Source organism: Littorina saxatilis, linkage group LG17, assembly GCF_037325665.1.
Source record: "Littorina saxatilis isolate snail1 linkage group LG17, US_GU_Lsax_2.0, whole genome shotgun sequence".
NCBI classification, from domain to species: domain Eukaryota; kingdom Metazoa; phylum Mollusca; class Gastropoda; order Littorinimorpha; family Littorinidae; genus Littorina; species Littorina saxatilis.
Genome location: NC_090261.1, coordinates 27,300,740 through 27,323,790, shown reverse-complemented (window position 1 = coordinate 27,323,790; position 23,051 = coordinate 27,300,740). Strand labels below are relative to the sequence as shown.

At 43.2% G+C, this 23,051-nt stretch overlaps 1 protein-coding gene and 1 long non-coding RNA gene across 2 annotated transcripts in view; one reads left to right on the top strand and one right to left on the bottom strand.

Moving 5' to 3' along the window:
* Positions 1-23,051, top strand: part of LOC138953695 (cyclic GMP-AMP synthase-like receptor 1) — a 63,927-nt gene that overhangs the window by 30,094 nt on the left and 10,782 nt on the right. The gene's annotated exons all lie outside the window — the stretch shown is intronic.
* Positions 1,131-10,715, bottom strand: LOC138953698 (uncharacterized). Its single transcript, XR_011451590.1, has 5 exons — positions 10,374-10,715; positions 8,616-8,684; positions 7,424-7,518; positions 4,992-5,162; positions 1,131-2,833 (listed from the first exon to the last, which is right to left on the bottom strand). It is a non-coding gene; the product is annotated as an uncharacterized lncRNA (long non-coding RNA).

The window sequence follows — 23,051 nt, the reverse complement described above, 5'->3', positions numbered from 1 at the left end:
CCTACTTCAAGGTCTTATTACTTCAAGATGCATACACGTGCTGTTGTAGCTGTTAGTGCTTGCCGGACACCAGTGCTGATTAAAATGGCTTAGATTGTTACTAATTTGAAACTACAGTATGTCCTTTTACGTGTTGTGACAATTTTGTTGGTACCGATGATTTATAAAAAGACTTTTATCACAGGTTTATTTCGTATCAAACATTTATACTTACTTTCAAGTTCGAGTATAAGTTTACTTCCACGAGGAGAGTCTCTCTGTGTGCGCGCGCGCTTAAAGATTCTTGATTTTGGAACATAAGCAGTTTATCTGTCAGGGAGGTGTGTGTGTTTTCATGGCTGCGTGTTCTTTTCCCTCTCATTCTTCCTCTCGGCAGTCCGGCTTCAGAGTCATTTTGTTCCTCCAGGCTCAAAGCAGAAAGCAGCAATGTTTTAAAACATTCAAAAACAAGGATTGTATGTGAGTGTGAGTCATAATTTTCTTTTAAGAACCGAATCATAGCACCACAAGGTTCAAATATGTGCACAAAGCAAAAATAGTGCAAAGCAAAAATTAGGAAAGCAGCATATGGCCATGACTGGAGACACTGCTTTTTGTATCGATCATTCTGCAGACGTCACACTCTGGAGAAAATAAAACATGACAGAACTCAGTACTGATGTTCTCTGTAAACCATGATTTACATCTTTTACCTTATTCCATACGACATTGCGAGTTTTGCCGTTGTTTCCCTGATAATAAGTCTCGTACTTAGGCACTGTTTGTTTTTCCTCAGTTCATATTCAAAATTTTGCCACGTTTGTTTTGTTGTTGTTGTTGTGCTTGTTTAATTTAGGTTTGTTGTTTTTGTTTAAAACACTCAAACATACGCACACATCACAGGCACACTTTTACTTTTTAAGTTATAATAAGTATTGCATTCAGCCACTGTTTTTTTCTCCTCAGTTGATATTCTGATTTTTGTCAGTTTTTGTGTCATTTGTTTTTGTTATGCTTGTTTGATTTAGGTTTGGTGTTGTTTGTCGTTGTTGTTTGTTTAACACACACTCAAACACACACACACACACACTAACCAGACACACACACCACCACCACCACCACCACCACCACAAGAATAGGTTTACACTCACTTTTTCCTCCACGTTTTAATTTTGGCAATATCATTAACCCAGGATTGCAAAGCAGGGATCATTTGTCAATTTCATAACAACGTACATACAATTTCAGCTGGTTACTGCAATAAAATGTGCATCATCACAGGTTTCTGCTGGAATGACAGTGTCTTATGTGTCAACACAAAATACACACACACAAAATGGGTGTGGTGCTGCATGCCCCATAATAGATCCTAACTTCACCCTCTAAACCTCCCTGCAGATGCATGTTTTGTGCACAAAAATAGCCTTTTAAAATATGCAGTATACAAAATAACAAGAAGGGCAAAGCCCATACGACTCACATGCTTTACACATTTTTCCTACCAAAATACATGTGACCTTGACCCAAGGTCAAGGTCATCCAAGGTCATGCAACACAAAGCTGTTAATTCAAGACATAAGAAATACAATGGTGCTTATTGGCTCTTTCTACCATGAGATATGGTCACTTTTAGTGGTTCACTACCTTATTTTGGTCACATTTCATAAGGGTCAAAGTGACCTTGACCTTGATCATATGTGACCAAATGTGTCTCATGATGAAAGCATAACATGTGCCCCACATAATGTTTAAGCTTGAAACAGTTATCTTCCATAGTTCAGGGTCAAGGTCACTTCAAAATATGTATACAATCCAACTTTGAAGAGCTCCTGTGACCTTGACCTTGAAGCAAGGTAAACCAAACTGGTATCAAAAGATGGGGCTTACTTTGCCCTATATATCATATATAGGTGAGGTATTGAATCTCAAAAACTTCAGAGAAAATGGGAAAAATGGGAAAAATAGGTCAAGATGCTATGTATGTTTTTTGGGGCCTTGTCATCATACACCATCTTGCCAAATTTGGTACTGATAGACTGAATAGTGTCCAAGAAATATCCAACGTTAAAGTTTTCCGGACGTCCGGACGGACGACTCGGGTGAGTACATAGACTCACTTTTGCTTCGCATGTGAGTCAAAAATGCAGACGACATTTCTACATTTGATGGGGGAGTTGTCCTACAGTATTAGAATTATTTATCAAATAATTAAAGTTAACCAAAGTATATGTAATAAAACCAAGGAGTCCTCTGTTAAGTAGCTCAACACAATGATCGCAGCCCAGGGTGCTAACACAGTTGGGGTATGTTGTTCAAGACTTGGAAGGTCAAGGTTTTAAAGTATGCTTCAGTAACGGAATCTTATAACAAAGCTAAAACATTTACCACTGAAGCAAAACCATCTCTGAACAATTCAAAATTGTCACACGTACTAGTTTTACATTTTAAGGATCTTGCCAAGTGCATATCTTTTTATTGTTTCTTCTTCCTCTTCAGTGTTCAGTGTTTGCATTTGGATGTGTGCTCTCTGGCCAAGTCTTGTTGCACAGGGGTGGCAAGGAAAGGCAACCCTCTCAGAACGTGTTGCAGAGTCTGTTCTTCCTACCCTAGCCACAGTCCGCTGTAGGTGCAAAACCTATCCTTTTGAGGTGTACCTTCAGACAGCAGTGTCCTGTGCGAAGGCGGAAGATGGCTCTCTGTTCTGTGTGAGTAAAATGGGGATATGGTCTTGAATGAGCTGGTATCTGTCTGTCTTTTTTTTTGTTGATATAGACATCAAAGAAGCTCCAGCACCAGCCAAGTGTTGACTGTTTTCTTTATGCGTAACCTAGTCCTGGCAGCAGCTGTTGTCCATCTGTAAACAAGCAAGATCATTATTATAATATATTGATGGTGTATATGTTTTACCAGAAAGACGAGTAAAATACCACTTAATTTTTGTTTTAGTAATGAGGCATACATGCAGTTGAACGATCATATCTTGTGATATCTGCCCTCTGAAAAAAACCTACTATTCAAAATGTACTTTTACATCTTGTTTTTTTAACTTAGGCTTTTGAAGATCCACATTTACCACCCAAAAGGAGCCTGGCGATACTGGCATGCTTTAATTAAGATGACGTGTTACTCAGAAATAGTGCTTTTAGTCTTCTTCTTCTTCTTCTCGATCGCTCAGACAGGGACTCCGGAACTTCTGATGAAGTCTGCAGTACAGCGAAGACTCTGCAGGGTGCCGAAGATCTTCTCCTGAACTGGTGTGTCAGCAGACCATGTTTCTGCTCGTAGTTTCTGGTGGATTGGACAGTGTTGGAGGAGGTGTTCCACTGTCATGTCTGCGATGCCACAGTGGCATACAGGCGTGTCCCCAATGTGGAATTTTGAGAACATGTGATGCCTGAGTCTGCAGTGGCCGGTTCTCAGGCGCACAATGATGACCTGGTCTTTTCTGGAGAGTTGATAGTAACTGTCTCTAGGGTTGTATTGAGGGTGTTGTTGCAGCCACCTTTTCCGTTGCTTCTCTTTTACAATGGTTTTTGCCTCACCAAATGTAACTTGCTGGTTCTCTTGTGGTAGCTTCCCTCCTTCTTTCGCCAGCCTGTCAGCTTCCTCATTCCCTTGTATGTTGCAGTGTGATGGTATCCATTGGATAACTGTTTTGTGCTTTTAGTTATGCGCTATAGAAATCTCCTTAATAAATAAATAAATACTGGTGGTGGTTCACTGCAAAGCATAACCTGATATGATTTCTTCATAGCACCTGACTGGAAATGAAGTTTCATACAATAAAAACTATACTGCGCCAGATTTACAGCAGTTCTGTTGAATTCACACAGTCAGAAAATTTCAAGGCTGTCCTCAACATTCTATGCTCACACACACACACACACATGACTTGACTTCACTTAGGAAGGTTATGTGATGCTTAAATCATCTGTCTTGCCACTATTTCATCACAAGTAACCACTGTGTTTATTGCTGGTATGTGCCGGAGTGGAGGGATAGTCTTACCCCATGTAAAAAAAAAAAAAAAAAAAAAAAAAAAAAAAAAAAAAGCCTGGCAGGTGATCTGAGATGCCTTTAATAACACAAAGCTGCCTCTGTAAACAATTCTGCTTTTACACATGCTATCCCTTAACTTGGATTCATACCAAAATCAAGCCTAGCTTCATAGGAAACAGAATGTTACTTCAGCATTTAGAATTATGATCTTATTCCATGTACACGCCTTGGCAAATCTGACTCGATCACTACAGCAAGAAGTCAGTGTGTTGATTGTTCATATGTGACCAAGTTGAGGGATGAGCTTATCCTATGTTAAAGCCTGGCCTGAACTGAGACGGTGAAGAGAAGTAGTGTGCCTTTAATGACACAATGCTTTCTTTGTAAGCAATAGATTCAACATCTCAGATCTGGTCAGGCCTATACAAATGCCATCCCTCAACTTGGTTCATACAAAAATCATGTGCCTGGCTAGAGAGTGGGGATTTGTTGTTCTCTTTTTCGAAATCCAAAATAAGCAAAACCAGGTCTTAAAAAGGAGCAAGTCTTAAAATGGGAGTGAATTTACAGATGTTATGAACAAGAAGTCTGCGTAAACAGGGTCATTAATAGGAAGGAGTCTTAGATTGGGGTGTCTTAAAAGGGGCAGTGTGTGTGTGTGTGTGTGGGGGGGGGGGGGGGGAGTCCACAGTAATGACCATAAAATAATCAAAATAATACTATTAGTCATCTTATTCTCTACCAAATTTCTAGAGGTCAAGACAATGATACAGATTTTTTACTTGTGTCACTGTTAGTGTCATTCTATGAATAACAGACCAATAGAAAGAGAGAGAAAGAGAGCTCTGTGTTTTTTTTTTACCTGGGTTCATGCTCAGTTGCTTGAAAATTGACTTGTCAGAGGTTCTTCTTCAGCCTTACACCCACATGCAAGAGAACTTGTACCAGATAATGAAATAAGTGAACTTTGAAGTGCATTCATAATTAAAGCCCAATCATGTGGTTTAACCTACCTAGTCTTGAAAAGCCTGTCCGAGGAAAGAGAACAAGCACCCTTCCGCAGACCTTTCTAACTGGAGAGTCTTGGTTGTAACCGCACACTTTCTAAAGTAGTCCATAAGCAGTTCCATGTGCCTATGTTTTCACTGGAACCAGCTCCTTTGTGTACCTGTGATCTGGATGAGCTGCAACACATAAAACTTTCATATGAACACTATGTCATAAGTACACCAGTTAGCATACATCAAACACCGAGGAGCATCACAAGATATGATCTAAGGAGGTAACAACTATTGTCACAAAGTGTTTATGATACAGCCACAGGCACATGGCACTGAGTGGTCAATTGGTGAGGGGGGTGGGGCAGAAGTTCTGCTCAGTCTTGTCTACTGATACAACACTTTGTGGTGGTGTAAGGCAGGGAATCACACCCCAACCACTGGCCCCGCCCACCTGGTGTCGAGTGCCTGAGGATACATCAGTCCCAGTCATGGCTGGCCCCCGGTTTGACCAGACAACTGCCATGTATGGGTACATTTACTTTATAGTACAGATTAGTTTTCAATAGCAATGACATCATGGACGCACACCTGCCCAACACTGACACTGACAGCAAAATCAGCGACCAAACGTGATAAAGAGTAACTAATTGTCACAAACATCAAAATGCTTTGCATTAATTTTCTTGAAGAGGTCATTCTTAACCAGATAATCATTTATAGGCAATTGAAGATTATTATTCCACCTACAGGCTATCACTCATATGGCTGTTACTTGTAACACATTTCATTTCTTAAAATATGTTTTGTAAAGTACATAGATTTCACTAAAAGGCACATTCCTTCTCATGAAAACAATTTGGCTCACCGTCTCAGATCTGGTAGGGCTTTAAAATGGGATAAGACATGATCTCCAGGGGTCGACACTAACTTATTTGGCCTGGGGCCACACTGGCCCCAGAGATGGAAATTGCTGGGGCGGAAAAAAAAAATCTGGGGCCCACTCTCAGTATTCACGTGCGGCAATGCGTTGTCTGTTTTTCTTCATCGTACTGAAGCCAGGGAAATTCTTTCAACCATTTGACATTGAAATTACGACAGCGCTTCGCGCTTTTGGCTGCATCGGTCTCCTTTTTTCGTTTCTCTCCACCCTGTTCTTCATCTTCATTTCCATGTCTTTTTACACCAGGGATGTGTCGCCACATTTTGCGTTTGGCATTTGAAGGCGATACTTATCTCTCACGCTAAAGAGCGCAATCTGGGAGTTATTTCCCTTACGACATTGTCCTTCGACGATTTGAATGTGTTTTTTTTCTTGACTGCGGCATTGATCGTAACGCAAATTTCAGTGACGACTTTAACTGGCGATTTTTAGTGATTGGCTCTGCTGGCATTAGAATTTTCGGTTTGTCATTGTTGGAATTTATCCTGGGGCGGAGTGGGCCCCAAGCTTCGGCAATGTTTGGGGCGGAACACAAAACTCTGGGGCGTTCCGCCCCCCGCCCCCGCTAGTGTCGAACCCTGATCTCTTAACTTGTTCACATACCCCAAAAAGTGCGATTGTGTTATGAATAAATGCTGTAAAAGCTACCTGTACTAGTTCATTAAAAAAACAAATCACAAAATGTCACTTCACAACAGCATGCAAACAGTGTGTTTATTTCTGGTATGTGTCTAAAGGCGGAGACAGACGCACAACACAAAACCCTGTTTTCGACAAAAACACCATCTCAAAACGTCGGGGAAACACATGTTTTTAAAGAGGGGATGTCACTTGCGAAAAACACAGATGAAGCGCGGTGCGTGTTTTCACAGAAATATCGGTCAGTGTCAGCTTGACCCGTCCAGCTATCGCCCTGTGTTTGAGTTTGTAAACAACATGGCTGGCAGTGCCCACTGATACGGTCAGTGTCCACTGATACGGTCAGTGTCCACTGATACGGTCAGTGTCCACTGATACGGTCAGTGTCAGCTTGACCCGTTCAGCTACCGCGCTGTGTTTGGGTTTGTAAACAACACGGCTGGCAGCGCCCACTGATATTATTGCCTCTCTTCAATCGTGACAGGATCCATAGACTCTAGTTAGGATTCATGGGTCCGATACTACCCTGAATCGGTACCACATCTGAGTCTGCCATTTTTTTCTATCTCCGTGGTGCCGGAAACCGAGTCACTTGAGTTGATCGTCCGCGTTCATTGGCTGACTACCAAAACGTGTTTTTAGATTTTAGAGCATGCTCTAAAACCCAAAACACGATGCAAAAACACGAAACAGTGTTTTCTGAAACGCGTTTTGGGGGATGTCACATGGGAAACACGCTGTTTTGTGTTTGTTTTGAAAGGAAACACTGTTTTGTGTTGTGCGTCTGACATGGCCTTAACACAGACACACACACACACCATACACACATACACCAAAGCAACACAAAAGCCGAAAACATGCCTACCATCTAAATGAGGATATCCAGTTCCAACTGTCTTCTGCCACTATAACACTGCCAGAGACACCATGGTGTAGAAAGTCAGTTTAAAGAGAGACTACCTGGAAGAAAAATATATATACTATAATAATAATAAAACACCCAGTGCAATAGACATACTTTCTCGTTAAAGGCTTACTTTACTATGTAAAAACATTTTGCTTCACAATCACAGTCTCAGATCTTGTCAGGCTTTTACTTGGGATAAGATCATCCCTCTACTTGGACGCATACCAACATAGATCAGCTTGAATGTTTGTGAAAATATCCCATATTTTGAGTTAACTCACCACAGCAAGCAGTCACTGAATATATATTTTATTTTTTAGTATGTGGCCAAGATGAGGGATTCCATGTTAAAGCATAGCCATATAATATCTGAGACAGTGACCCACACTATAGTGACAAGGCAAGTGTGCCTTTAAATTGTAAACTGTTATATATGTGCATTTTGACTTCTTCATAAATTATAACCCTGATGCAGGCAGTCATCAGTAGTGGTTTAGTACCTAGAATGAGAAAAGAATGAACTTGCAAGAAAGAAACTGAGTCAAAATCAAAATACCCTTTATATTACAAACTAGATTCCACGGGGCAGACAGGGTTTGAGGTTAGAAAGCTCTGAAAATAACTCTGCTATTTGAAATTGACTAATAGTATTAACTTATAACGTCATACATGATACAAACAAATGAACTAAGGCTTTTGAAGATCCATATCCAATCCTGCTACACAAAGGCACAAGCAGAGGTTGAAATTGCCAGGGTCATTTTCCATCCCCATGTAGCCTGGATTTAATTACTGGCATGTTTTTTTTTAAAGAGGTGTGTCACTCAGAATGACTGGAGATGGTTCATTCAATGCAGAGCATAATATACCATTGATTTCTTCATGCCATCTGATTTGCCGGTGAATTCACAGGGCGAGAACAATTCAAGACTGGCCTCAACATTTTATGCTGACTGTAAATTGTAATTATATAATATATATTTATCCACCCTAGCTAACTGGTACACTAATCACTTGCTCTGGCGGACTTCTTTTTCCAACATCATAAATCTGTTATTTGTACTTTAGCCTTTTGTGGTAAAATATTCTCATTACCAGTTGCACTCACAATCTATTGCTAGTGTATTTTGGAAATGATCAAAAGCCTTACTTGTGTTCTATAACAGCACCATGTCACTGTTGCGGGAAGAATGAGGCAGGGCTTGGTAATAACTGAGACCTGCAAGTAAACAAAACATATTTAGAATCTCATCATGTGTTATTTTGTTATATCTATGTCATGAGGTCTTACATTGCAATAACAAACACACGCATAACTTAACTTAGCAATGTGTTCTAATAAGAGTAATTGTTTAATGAATTAACGCTGAAGAAGCTACTAGTTGCTTAAACAAATTCATAGCAAAATGTCACTTGATCACCACATCAAGCACACTGTATGTTCATTTCTGGTATGTATATATGCAAGTGGAGGGATGATCTTGTTCCATGTAAAATCCTAGCTCAGCTGATCTCTCTCAACTTGGATTCATACCACACATTAGGAACCTGGCTGTTTCTGTTCAGTGGGCATTTCTCCATTTGTTTTATTTGAATGCATTTCTTAAAAAGAACACTTCCTCTGCACAGCAAGCAGTCAGGATGTTATATGAAGTCTTATATCGCGCGCGTATCTCCAGACTCGGACTCAAGGCGCAGGGATTTATTTATGCCGTGTGAGATGGAATTTTTTTTACACAATACATCACGCATTCACATCGACCAGCAGATCGCAGCCATTTCGGCGCATATCTTACTTTTTACGGCCTATTATTCCAAGTCACACGGGTATTTTGGGTGGTCATTTTTATCTTTGCCTTAATACAATTTTGCCAGGAAAGACCCTTTTGTCAATCGTGGGATCTTTAACGTGCACACCCCAATGTAGTGTACACGAAGGGACCTCGGTTTTTCTTCTCATCCGAAAGACTAGCACTTGAACCCACCACCTAGGTTAGGAAAGGGGGGAGAAAATTGCTAACGCCCTAACCCAGGGTCGAAATCGCAACCTCTCGCTTCTGAGCGCAAGTGCGTTACCACCCGACCACCCAGTCCTTTTTGTTCCAAATCAAACGTTGTTTTGCTCCAACCAAGACTGCAGATCTTGGCAAACATGTGGCATAAAAACTAGATTTGATGACCTTACCCGTACTCACCCTGAAAAGTGCCGATCTAGATTTTGCTATTTTAACAGAGGGGACAGAGGTTGTACCTCTCCTCATGCAGACACCGCATAACAAATATGTGTAACAAATCCAGTTGCAACACTGTAGTTTCATGGCTTAATTTCATTGACTGATTGAGTCAGCAGTAGTGAGTACTACATGTCATTATGATCATACGAGTATTAGTGAGTATTACAATTGGAGCAATAGAGCAGAATTGTTACCAATACATCATCATAACAGAAATTCCTCAGTGCATGAGACATTGGTGTGTAGACATATAATACATAAATATGTAGATCTTTAAAACATTCAATGAGTCATGGGACTAAAAACTGCTAAAGCCTTATGTGGCAACATCACAAACAAACAAAATTAACCAACCCCAAATTATGTCAACCTCATGGCCCTTGTACTTGTAGTTCAAGTTGTACTGTTGTACTAGCCAACAGACATAAAAAGGAACTTAGCTCAGTAGGTGTTGATTGCTCTGCGTCATTATCAATATCATGATGCTGAGAGTCGAAATGCACTTTCAAACACAGACAGAACAAAATGGAATCTTTGAGTTTGAAATTGAATGAAAAAAAAAAGTAATTTGTATGGTCATGGTGTAGAAGTTTTGAACTTTAGCGTTGTAAATTCATTGCTCCGAATCAACTGCAATCTAACCCTCCGATTTATGTCCTAAGTCATTTACATACCTTTGGAGTTTTACGGAATGGGTATAACGTCCTTTCCTCTAATGATCTAGTCTACTTTGGGATTTTGCCCAGTCGCCGTCTCCTTGACCTACTTGGAGTCCTTGCTGGGTTGAATCGGCTGAGGAGCGAACCCATGACGACTCGCAACGCGAGGAACCAGAAGAGGAATCTAGGTTTATTTTGCGTGTTTTGGGCCTGCCGACCCTACTTATAGTCCGATCCACAACCGGCACGAAGCTTCTTTTCGCAGGGCGAAACCGCCCCACTCGTGACTTCATCCGATGTCCGCCATGTTTCAAGTGACAAAAAAGTAGAAACGATCTAACGAATAACTTTCATTTCAAGCACAGTCACACACAAAAAATTAAAAAGTACAAAAGAAGGGGTGGAGAAAATGGCATTATCTAGACAGACTCAACTCGGATAAACTAAGAGGGACTTATAACTACTGAAGATTGAGAGCACAGCGGACGTCCTGTAAATTCCCGATCCATTTTTTCCCCTTCCCATTTCGGTATACTGTTCTCTGCTTGTAACGCTACGCAACAGGATAAGAGATATCCTGAGGGTATAAGTGATACTCCCACATACGTTGCACAAGCATAATTTGACGTTACCTTATATACGGTCCAACCGGTGTGCAATGGGTGGAGAGAGAGAGAGAGAGAGAGAGAGAGAGAGAGATTCGGTTCATCTTCCTGTGTCGTCGCAGCAGACGACATGGCGGCAAAGTTGGGATTGGGGACAAGGACTCACGGGGCTTTAACGCCCCTCGGCGTTTCGCTTGTTTTTGTTCGTTCGCACTTCTTCTTCCTCTTCCATTTTTTTCTGTCTGCATGTGTCTGTTGCTTTTCTTTTCAGTTTCTTGTTTTATTCTTTCTTTTCTCCCCAATCTTCTCAGTCCTTTCTCTACCCCCTCCCCTTCCCTCTCTTCGCCTTTCATCTCTCTTTCATCTTCGTAAGGACTGACCGGCGTAAGAAAAGGCGTCGCCTTAAACCTCTATCCTTGAAAAAATAATAAAGTTCCATCATCAGCCTCTCTCTCTCTCTCTCTCTCTCTCTCTCTCTCTCTCTCTCTCTCTCTCTCTCTCTCTCTCTCTCTCTCTCTCTCTCTCTCTCTCTCTCTCTCTCTATTTATTGTTAAATAAAGTTCAATTCAATTCAATTCAATTCTCTCTCTCTCTCGCCGACTTTACCTTCCGTTTTTTTTTTTTTTTTTTTTTTTTTTTTTGTACGAGTCTGTGTTTCATCTTCAACATTTTTCTTCTCTTGCCCCCTTTCTTTTTATTTTTTTCCGATATATCTCCTCCTTACGATGTTTGTTTTGAAGATAACCGGCTGTGCCAGACCCGCTGGCAGGAACACTCCCCTGGCTATCGATTTTGCAGAAGGCGGGGGCCTCAAGGTCACTGGCACGTGCAGCTCGTGTTGGAAGTAAACAAGCCCATTTGTGGCTGCACACTTACGTTACGCTGTTATGATAAGTGATGCCTTTCTGTTAGACTGGAATGCGGGCCTGTTTTAGTGTCGGCCTTTCTGGGTTTAAGTATGCGTGGGGGGGGGGGGGGGTGGTTTGTGTTCATGAGAGAGAGAGCTGCGTGTGTGTGTGTGTTCATTTGTGGTTGGCTTATGGAAAGCTTTTTTGATGATTGTACCTGTGGCTATGTCAGTCTGTAAAAGGGAAGAGAGAGCCCGGGGGGGGGGGGGGGAGAGGGGGGAAGAGAGAAACACAGAGAGAGTTTTTTGTAATCATCAGCAGAACATGGGTGCGGTTATACGAGCCTGTCGCGTGCGGTTGGGCGCGTACAGCAAATTAGGTGAATGAAATGAAAAGGGATTTGTGTGTGGTTGGGGGGGGGGGGGGGTGTAAGACAGGATTGAAAACAGAACTATAAAAGGAATAGCCACAGGGCAATACAAGTCAGTTCTCAATCGACATTTTCTCAATTTGTTTCTGGAAAGACACATGATAGATTCTATTTTCATGCTAACATCAGGACAATTAATGAAACAAGTGCTGACTGTAAACGGGGTCAGGAGATGAAGTAGAATTCCAAAATGGATTTGTGGTAACATAAACTATGCCCTATATGTTTCGCTACAGACATGAACTGACCCAATTTTTGGCTGTAGGCGTGTGTATCCACTTCCAAAGTACACACCAGCTCAATCCACCCACAAGCACCAGAGATCTAAGTTCCGACAAAGAGACAGACACACAAACAAACAGACAGAGTGAGACCTATTCCCCCATGAATATACGGGGGTGTAATGATAACAAGAATGGATGGCTGCGACGGTGTTACGAACACGACTTACGTGTTTTTTTGAGACAGGGAGATATATATAATCTTTATATCGCTGATTTATTGTAAGCCATCTAGCCATTAACGTTGATCCTATTTATGATCGTGCAAACGGGATGAAAGATATCCCGGTAGCTGACTCTGAAACACATCGCACTGAAAAGAAAAAAAATGTGTGCTGTCCATGATAGTGATATGGCTTATAGCCGGGCATGCCGCGCAGGTTAATAGCACATTTCACATATACTGTACTAGAGGAATACCCGCTTCGCCGGGTAGCCGGCTTCGCCGGGATGAAATACTTAGAGCCGTACGCCGGCTTTGCCGGGTCCGAACAATGGACCCGCCAAGCTTAGGTCCCTCCCAGATTCGTGGAATGGGAACAGCACGAAAATGATTCAGTGGCCATAATGCCATTCCTGACCATATCGAGTCCCATCCTTGTCGACGAATGTAACCGTGTTAATCACCTTTGGAGGCGAACTCCACTCAAACAGGATTGAGCAATTTAGAGCTTATCTGTAAGCCCTTTTGAACTGTTATGGCTTTTCAAAGGAAGGCCAGTACATACAAATACACAAAAGCCGCCAGACCACATCACAAACAGAACTGAACAATCCCCAGGTGTTGCTCACATAGAGAGACACACACACACACACACACACACACACACACACACACACACACACACACACACACACACACACACACACACACACACACACACACACACACACAAACACAGAGAAGCCGTATCTATAGAGAGATAGATGACAGTGTATTTTTCGCGTGGCTATAAATTGATTCGACCTTTGCACTTTTACAGTGAGGATAATTTACGGGTCCAATTTACGTTCTGGACACTGCGGTGACCTTCTAAAAATAGTAACAGAACGCCGGGAATATCCGAAGATGCCCCCCTCATACTATAGTGCACCATACGAAGGAAGGGAGGTAAACGCTGAAAACATGGAGAAGATGAGAAGATAAGGAAGAGTTACTGGGAATGGTGAAATGAACACAAAAACCAAAATCGGTTCAGCGCTGCGCGCTGAGAGCACGTGTTGAAATATCTCATCGATGATATTGTGTCCGGGGTGTAGCTGAATACGGTGTCCAAATTTGAAAAAGATCCACCGAGAACTTTGGCTTTGGTGTGTCGGTATGGGGGCCCGGGTAGCTGAGGTGGAACCAAAATCGGTTCAGCGCGCACAAAATCGGTTCAGCGCTGCGCGCTGAGAGCACGTGTTGAAATATCTCATTGATGAGGTTGTGTCCGGGGTCTCTGTGAATAAGCCCACCAAATTTGAAGCAGATCCATCGAGAACTTTGGCCGTGCATCGCGAAGACACAGACAGACACACAGACACAAGTCGTATATATATATATATAGATATAACTAGAATGAATACCCGCTTCGCCGGGTAGCCGGCTTCGCCGGGAAGAAGTACTTAGAGCCGTACGCCGGCTTCGCCGGGTCCGAACAATGGACCCGCCAAGCTTAGGTCCCTCCCAGATTCGTGGAATGGGAACAGCACGAAAATGATTCAGTGGCCATAATGCCATTCCTGACCATATCGAGTCCCATCCTTGTCGACGAATGTAACCGTGTTAATCACCTTTGGAGGCGAACTCCACTCAAACAGGACTGAGCAAGTTAGAGCTTATCTCTAAGCCCTTTTGAACTGTTATGGCTTCTCAAAGGAAGGCCAGTATATAAAATTACGTTAAAACTAATATTAAAAGTCCTACGGTTTTGAGCCATTAAGGACTTGAGTGTTTGTCCGCTTTCACATAAAATTACACAAAAGCCGCCAGACCACATCACAAACAGAACTGAACAATGCACAGGTGTTGCTCACATAGAGACACACACACACACACACACAAACACAGAGAAGCCGTATCTATAGAGAGATAGATGACAGTGTATTTTTCGCGTGGCTATAAATTGATTCGACCTTTGCACTTTTACAGTGAGGATAATTTACGGGTCCAATTTACGTTCTGGACACTGCGGTGACCTTCTAAAAATAGTAACAGAACGCCGGGAATATCCGAAGATGCCCCCTTCATACTATAGTGCACCATACGAAGGAAGGGAGGTAAACGCTGAAAACATGGAGAAGATGAGAAGATAAGGAAGAGTTACTTATAATGGTGAAATGAACACAAAAACCAAAATCGGTTCAGCGCTGCGCGCTGAGAGCACGTGTTGAAATATCTCATCGATGATATTGTGTCCGGGGTGTAGCTGAATACGGTGTCCAAATTTGAAAAAGATCCACCGAGAACTTTGGCTTTGGTGTGTCGGTATGGGGGCCCGGGTAGCTGAGGTGGAACCAAAATAGCTGAGGTGGAACCAAAATCGGTTCAGCGCTGCGCGCTGAGAGCACGTGTTGAAATATCGACCAGGTTGTGTCCTGTACCGGGTCTACCTGAATGTGCCCACCAAATTTGAAGCAGATCCATCGAGAACTTTGGCCGTGCATCGCGAACTCACACACAGACACACAGACACACACACAGACACACAGACAGACACACAGACACAAGTCGTATATATATATAAGACTACACGCAAAACTGAGAGACCAAAGCTCGAAAGCACCGAATCACAAGCCGATGATAACTACAAGTTAGTATCCCCCTTCATTGGCTCTGTCCTACTTCTAGTTTAATCCACTTCTAACCGAATTAATTCTTTCGGTCGTTGTTCTGCTGCTAGGAGATGCTCTATGTTCCGAACTCCTGACTCGTGTCAAGAGCGTGAAGAATACTCAAACATTGAGTCTCTGAGAGACTGTTACATGTATCACTGACCATGCACCCAGCAGCAGCACTTTTCTGTTTTGCTTGGTGTTGCCTTGCACAGGACACGGCAAAACTTATAGTTGCCTGTCGCAGATCACAACTATAGGCAGAGTGTCTCATGCGCACTCCGATCTGCCGCAGTTTGACGCAATATCTTGTGTCTTCTCAATGTGTCGTGAAATTTGCCTGCCGTTCCGCAAAAATAAAACAATGAAAAATAGATTAAAATAAAGTTAAATTAAAACAAATGAATAAAATCCAAATAAAGTCAATTAAAAAAAAAAGTCGACAGATATACTCTAGGCCTACCACCCATGCTCTGGTGATTTTGCAGTCTAGGAATTCCGGAGAAGAAATAAACGTTAACGGTTAGCATCATCAGGGCCACAGGCATATTGTACTGGGGGGGAGGGCATACTCTCAACCAGACCTAGCTCCTGCCCCAACCCCGAGCAAGCCAGTCAGTATCAGAGTCTTGTTGTGCACATGAGCTGTATCGATTCGTGCATCTTGTTGTTCAGTGTCTGCCTGCACGTTGAGCGGATTGTGGTCATGCTGACTTTTCTGCTCCTTATCTGCTTATACTGTTTTATATAGCTGTCACTATTCCATCGTCAGTGTTTTCTGATTCAGTTTCCCAAAATCCTCGACCTCCCCCATCGTTTCTCGCTACGGGAGGAGGGGGGGGGAACACTTGAGAGAGAGAGAGAGAGAGAGAGAGAGAGAGAGAGAGAGAGAGAGAGAGAGAGAGAGAGAGAGAGAGAGAGAGAGAGAGAGAGAGAGAGAGAGAGAGAGATTGTGGTGCTTAAATGTTTGTGTGTGTGTGTGTGTGTTTTAGTGTTCGCGCTTGAATTCGTTTGTGTGTGTCTTCTTCTTCTTCTTCGTCGTTCACTAGAGTTGGTTTGTCTCCATCATTTTGTGATTTGCGTGATGCAGTGCTTTTTGGCACCCAGGGGGTCCCGCATCTCCGGCTTCGGCCATGGACGTTGATGAGGGGTCCCTCCCCTAGACCAATTGCCTTCCTGGGCTGTTGAGCTTGGTCTGCCCGTGGTTCTATTTCGGAGTTTTCCTTCTCCTAGACTGGTTACCTACCATGGTTGTCGAGTCCAGTCTACCCGTTTGGAGGTTGCTGAGATGACCGCTTGTGTCCTTGGGCCTCTGTGCCGTCACACCGGTAGCCTACTGTCCAGCACACCTACGTCTTCACCAGAGCCCCGTTAGCCAGCAACCAACCTGTCCGCCAAGGGAGAACCCTACCGGTATACTTCTCACAATGAAAAAACACCCCCATGTTTTAGGGACAGTGAGATTTCAGCGATTTTCTTCCGACGGCATAGCTTGGTTCTGTTTCACCACCATACCACGATGAGGAGGGGATGGTCTTTATGGTGGGTTTGTGTGTGTGTGTGTGAATTTTGTGTTTTGTGTATGTGTGTGTGTGTGTGGGTGTGTGTGTGTGTGTGTGTGTGTTTGTGCGTGAGGGGATAGAGAGAGGCTGACATAGACAGACACCGACTGACAGACAGACAACAAAGCGAAAAGAAATACAATTACTAGTAGTAGACACTTGACAACAGGAGCAAGTACTGCAAGAAGATAATTATACTGAGGGGAAAATATAAACTATTCAGTCAGTCACACCCACCTGAACAAACAGAACAATAAAACACTCAAGTGAGCTGGTAGAACGGTAAAGTAAAGGAAAACCACTGCTGTACTTGTCTGTCGCTGTCAGTCCCATCTCTTCCCGTGACATCATCGTTGTTATGGGGGCGAGGACGCCCCCATTCTATACGGATAGTTTCGAGGTTGACCATGGGCAGCGCCATTTTGTTGTGAAATACGTCATCAGTTTGTGTACACAGGAAGTTGTGACATCCGTCACCCTATGGGAGGGGTGACGTCAAAATTGTTCATCTGTAGAAAGTTGTGAAATCCGTCACCCTATGGGAGGGGTGACGTCAAAATTGGTCATCACAGAGTTTGTGTAACACAGGAAGTTGTGAAATACGTCACCCTATGGGAGGGGTGACGTCAAAATTGTTCAACAAAAACATGATATGTCGCATTGTGCAGGGTCAACTGCAACAAACTCAAACCGAGCCATTCATACCTAGCTGTATTTGAGTGACTTATATACCCGACATTTTTATTTCTTATTTTTAGCACAGGTGTAGGAAAAATCATGAACCAAAATGTTATTTATTTTCTAATTTAACATTTTTTTTACAAATATGACCATGGTCTTTTAAACATACAGTGACATTAAACATTGTTATGTTAAAAAAAAGAAAAAAGAAAAAAAGCTTTTGTGCACAAATCAGAAAATACATTGTACATTTTACCTACAGGCCAAACCGTGAGTGTCTGTGGCAAAGCCCGACCCAGGAAATTGCACTGATTTTATATTTAGATCAGAGAGAAATTGTCAAGAACAGGCGCTTGCATTTGGATGTGTCCAATGATAGTAGGTTTGGTTGTGATCAATCAGAATAATGTAGGAATAAAAATGTATGACAGTTTAGTATGATGACATGTAATTCACATATGCTGAAATATGATATTATACATCATGTAATATTATTATGGCTGTTGCCATGACCATGAAACCCAACAAAGGTTTAATGTAATGTAATTCAAAATACCAAAACCGAGCACCTATTAATCTCGTCTTTGCGCGTGAAGATTGAGGCCGTCTGCCAGTAGCGGTTAGGTCATACAGTGGAACCCCTCTCTAGCGACCTTTAAAATGTTGACAAAAATCGGTCCTTGTGGAGGAGGGTCCTTACAGAGGGAGGGGGCGGAGTCAGGGGGCCACAAAGAAAGTCAGATTTAAAAAAAAAAAAGAAAACAGAGAAGTTTGAGTTGCTGACGACCGTTCTCTCTGAAAGCAAACTGCTTCGATTTCATGTTTGTCCTTGGTGTCCACCAGTTCTGGTGCATGTACTACCCTGGCCAAGTTTCCTCTCAAGACATCAAAGAGACCGCCCCAGTATACTCTACAGCCTCTGGGCGAACCACCTCTCATAGCTAAAACTGGGTCAATGACCCCTGGGAAGAAGGTCAGTGTCTATAAAATTTTACTCCTAGGCCTGCGGCCAGGGGGGGGGGGGGGGGGGAGTATACCGGTACCATTTGAGAATCAGACCAAATGAGAATTGAACCATTTGAGAACATCCTTTTTTTTCAATCACTACATCGAAGGCCTGCGGCCCGGGGTTCACATGGGTTGGTTTGTTTGTTTGTTTCAAACCCACACCCATATACACACATTTCCCATTTAAACCATTTGTCGGCCCCCTGTCGATATTTATCGACTAAGTTCCTTGTTTATTTTGTGAATGAAGTCCGCGTTCTTGCTAAGTAGCATAATTATAGGGTCACTTGTAGAGTGTGGGTGTCCTTGTGTTCATGTTTCACGTTGTAATAGCCAATACGTTGATTCAGTACCCAACATCACAACAATCTTCGAAATCAAACGCAAATGAGCACGCACTGTGCTGAAGACGGGTGGACACACACACGTACACACTCACAAACACACACACTCCCTCTCTCTCTCTCTCTCTCTCTCTCTCTCTCTCTCTCTCTCTCTCTCTCAGTCTCTCTCTCCTGCCCTCCATCCCTCTCTCTCTCTCTCTCTCTCTCTCTCTCTCTCTCTCTCAGTCTCTCTCTCCTGCCCTCCATCCCTCTCTCTCTCTCTCTCTCTCTCTCAGTCTCTCTCTCTCTCAGTCTCTCTCTCCTGCCCTCCATCCCTCTCTCTCTCTCTCTCTCTCTCTCTCTCAGTCTCTCTCTCTCTCAGTCTCTCTCTCCTGCCCTCCATCCCTCTCTCTCTCTCTCTCTCTCAGTCTCTCTCTCTCTCCTGCCCTCCATCCCTCTCTCTCTCTCTCTCAGTCTCTCTCTCTCAGTCTCTCTCTCCTGCCCTCCATCCCTCTCTCTCTCTCTCTCAGTCTCTCTCTCTCTCAGTCTCTCTCTCCTGCCCTCCATCCCTCTCTCTCTCTCTCTCTCTCTCTCTCTCTCTCTCTGTCTTTCTCTCTCTCAGTCTCTCTCTCTCAGTCTCTCTCTCCTGCCCTCCATCCCTCTCTCTCTATGTCTATCTCTCTCTCTCTCAAGTTCTCCTACCCTCCATCCCTCTCGCTCTCTCTGTCTCCCTATATCTCTCAGTCTCTCTCTCTCTCTCTTTCTTTCTCTCTTTCTTTCTCTCTTTTTCTCCCGCCCTCCATCTCTCTCTCTAAGTCTACATCAGTCTCTTTTCCGTCGCGATATAACCTTCAAGTCGTGGTTGAAAACGACGTTAAACACCAAATAAAGAAAGAAAGATCTCTCTTTTGCATGCTCTTTCGACCCCACCCACCCCTCCCCCAAAACCACACACACACAGACGCATTTGAGGCAGGTTAGCCGACGTACACCTAGTGGCCCCTCCGACACGGCATTCTATCTCAACCAACCAGGGAGTGAATGTCTCCTCAGAGTTCACTGACCGCTCGGTCGATCAATGCGCCGGTGCAACACGAGAAAATTACTCCCACGAGATGTTTACTCCGGAGGAAAAATTTCGTACGAAAATGTTACTCCCTTTACAAAAAAACGTACTCCCCCATCACACGAGAAAATGACTCCCCACGACAGGTGAGTTCCGAGTAAACATTTCGTACAAAAATGTTACTCCCCTGACGAATAAATAACAAATAAATTACTTCAAGCTAACACGACCAATTTAACTTCCCATGCCAGGTGTACGAAACTTTTACTCCATTGTCCCCTGTTAGTCTTGGTGGTGGAAGGGGTGGAGGGAGGGTAGCGCGACATTCGTTTGCGCGAGATCACAATATTGGTGTGACAGTCATTGTCCAGTCTAGTGTTTGTAGTTCATGCTGCCGATCGCTTTATGTTTTGTGTAATGCCATTATCTGTTATAAGTTAAATGTTGAGATGCACATGTCCAGTCACCGGTAGATCCTAAGCACGCTTAGCCGTCTGTGTCCATGTTCTGACTAGTCTTTGATCCTAGAAAGAGACGGGAGCCGGGGAGCCTGCAGGTGTTGTTACGTCATATGGCGGCCTGTCTGCCTCTGTATTCCTCGGCTAGCTGCATGTAGCAGTGGTTTTCAAGTAGGTGTTAATTCCTTTGTCGGATCGGGTGGAGCGAATACCAGCTCAGCTGGCAGATGGGTCAGATGTGTTTATGAGTATCATATGCCATGCAGCTGGAACATCTTGAACAGGGGAGGGCACAAGTTGCTGTTCAGGGGCCGGTAATATGAACAGCGTATTTTGGACGGTCGAGCAACCACAGTCGACTGACTGTCAAGTCAGTTGACTGCAGTCTGCTGACCGGCCGTGTTTTGACGGGTAATATGTGCAGCGCGGTAGCACTGACAGTCGGCTGACTAGACAGTCAGCCGCTCAGTGGTATTTTTAGAACATTACAACTTCCGATGTAAACATCGGTCCTGTTTTGGCGGTACCGGTATCTAAATTTCGGCGCCGACCCTAAACTTTTTTTTTCCAAACTCAAATTTTTTTTTTTGGGGGGGGTGGTAAAGGACAGGGTGAGAAAATTTGATCATTAAAAATCTGAAAAATGTAAAAAAAATATTGTTTTTAGAAAACGATCCAAATTTACGTTCATCTTATTCTCCATCATTTGCTGATTCCAAAAACATATAAATATGTTATATTTGAATTAAAAACAAGCTCTGAAAATTAAATATAAAAAAATTATTATCAAAATTAAATTATCGGAATCAATTTAAAAACACTTTCATCTTATTCCTTGTCGGTTCCTGATTCTAAAAACATATAGATATGATATGTTTGGATTAAAAACACGCTCAGAAAGTTAAAACAAGTAGAGACACTGCGGTCGATCGACCGAAAAAGGTGCCTGTAAGCCCAACCGCAGTCGGGCGACTGTTTTCAGTTGGACCGGCAGTTGTTCGCGCTCATATTACTGACTTTTGCGGTTCAACGTCGACCCACCGTCAGTTTCACGGTCAGCCGACCGATGACTAGCTACATACTAGGGAGATTCAAGGACAGCACGTTTCGTTTTGCAGCTCGTTTCGTTTGGTGAATGAGTCACCCCGCGAAACGGAACGTGAAACGAGACGGCATAGGCCCCAGACAAGATTTAGATGTATTCACGTTTCGTTTCGGAATGAAGGAAGGGCGATAAATCTTCAAGTGAAATTATCACGTCTGTCCTCGATCAGAATGGAAAAAAAACCCCTAGGAGGTGGTCCAGAATCGGGCATACTTTGATTATTTTCAGTCCAAATAAATCACACAGACTTTGTTTATACAAAATCACATACGAAGCCAGAATAAAAATTCGATGCGATGACCTACTTCTGCTTCGCCATTTGCTTTCTTCACCATGAAGTTGGATAAATGTACCAGGATCAGCACCCTTCAAAATATTTCAGTTCACAACAGTTGTCTACCTCCAATGAACACATTCTCAGCGCTGAAAGACTGTGAAAGGGTTGATGAATCTAGCAATGCATAAAATGGCCAACAAATAAAACTGTTAGTGTGCAAAAATACTCACAAAAGTTGACGAAATATTGTTCGTTTTTTGGGGGTGGAAAACGTGACTGCGTTTTGACGTTCCACGTTCCGTTTCAGTTGACCTTCACCTTTCCAGCGAGAGACCCCCGAAATGATGACGTTTACCACAACTTCAAAACGAAACGTCCCGACGTTTCGTTTATTAAATCTCCCTATTACCGGACCAGCCACTGTTGTGAGTGAGGATGTAAAAGAGACTTCATTACTCGCCGCTGATTTTGCTGTCGCAAAAATGGCTTGTGTTTCGTCAAAAAGAGGGCGATTGGTCCCTACCCGTCTCTAACATTGTTCACTTCCAACCGTCTCCATTGAAACTATGCCTAATTTCACACACGCACGAACACACGCACGAACACAGACAGACAGAAACAAACACACACACACACACACACACACACGCGCGCGCGCGCGCACGCACTCACACACACACACACACACACTCACACACACACACACACACACACACACACACACATGTAGGCATTATAGAGAAATGTTGATTAAAAGTGACTAATGAAGCTCCAGTGGTGTTGCGGATACGCCTAGTCCTAACTACGGACGTTGAATGAGCCGGATGGTTGGGCAAAACCTGTGAATTATAATGACGTGCAGGAAACATCCACCAACTTTGATGATCTTGAAAATGCTGACTTGCAGTTTGAGCCTTTCGTAAATGAAAAATGTGGTTTCTCGTATAACTTGGGCACTGCTTATATATTCCCTATCTCTCAGTCTCTCTCTCTCTCTCTCTCTTTCTCTCCCGCCCTCCATCTCTCTCTCTATGTCTCTAAGTCTACATCAGTCTCTCTTTTGCATGCTCTTTCGACCCCACCCACCCCACCCCCAAAACCACACACACAAAGACGCATTTGAGGCAGGTTAGCAGACGTACACGTATAAGTGGCCCCTCCGATACGGCATTCTATCTCAACCAACCAGGGAGTGAATGTCTCCTCAGAGTTCACTGACCGCTCGGTCGATC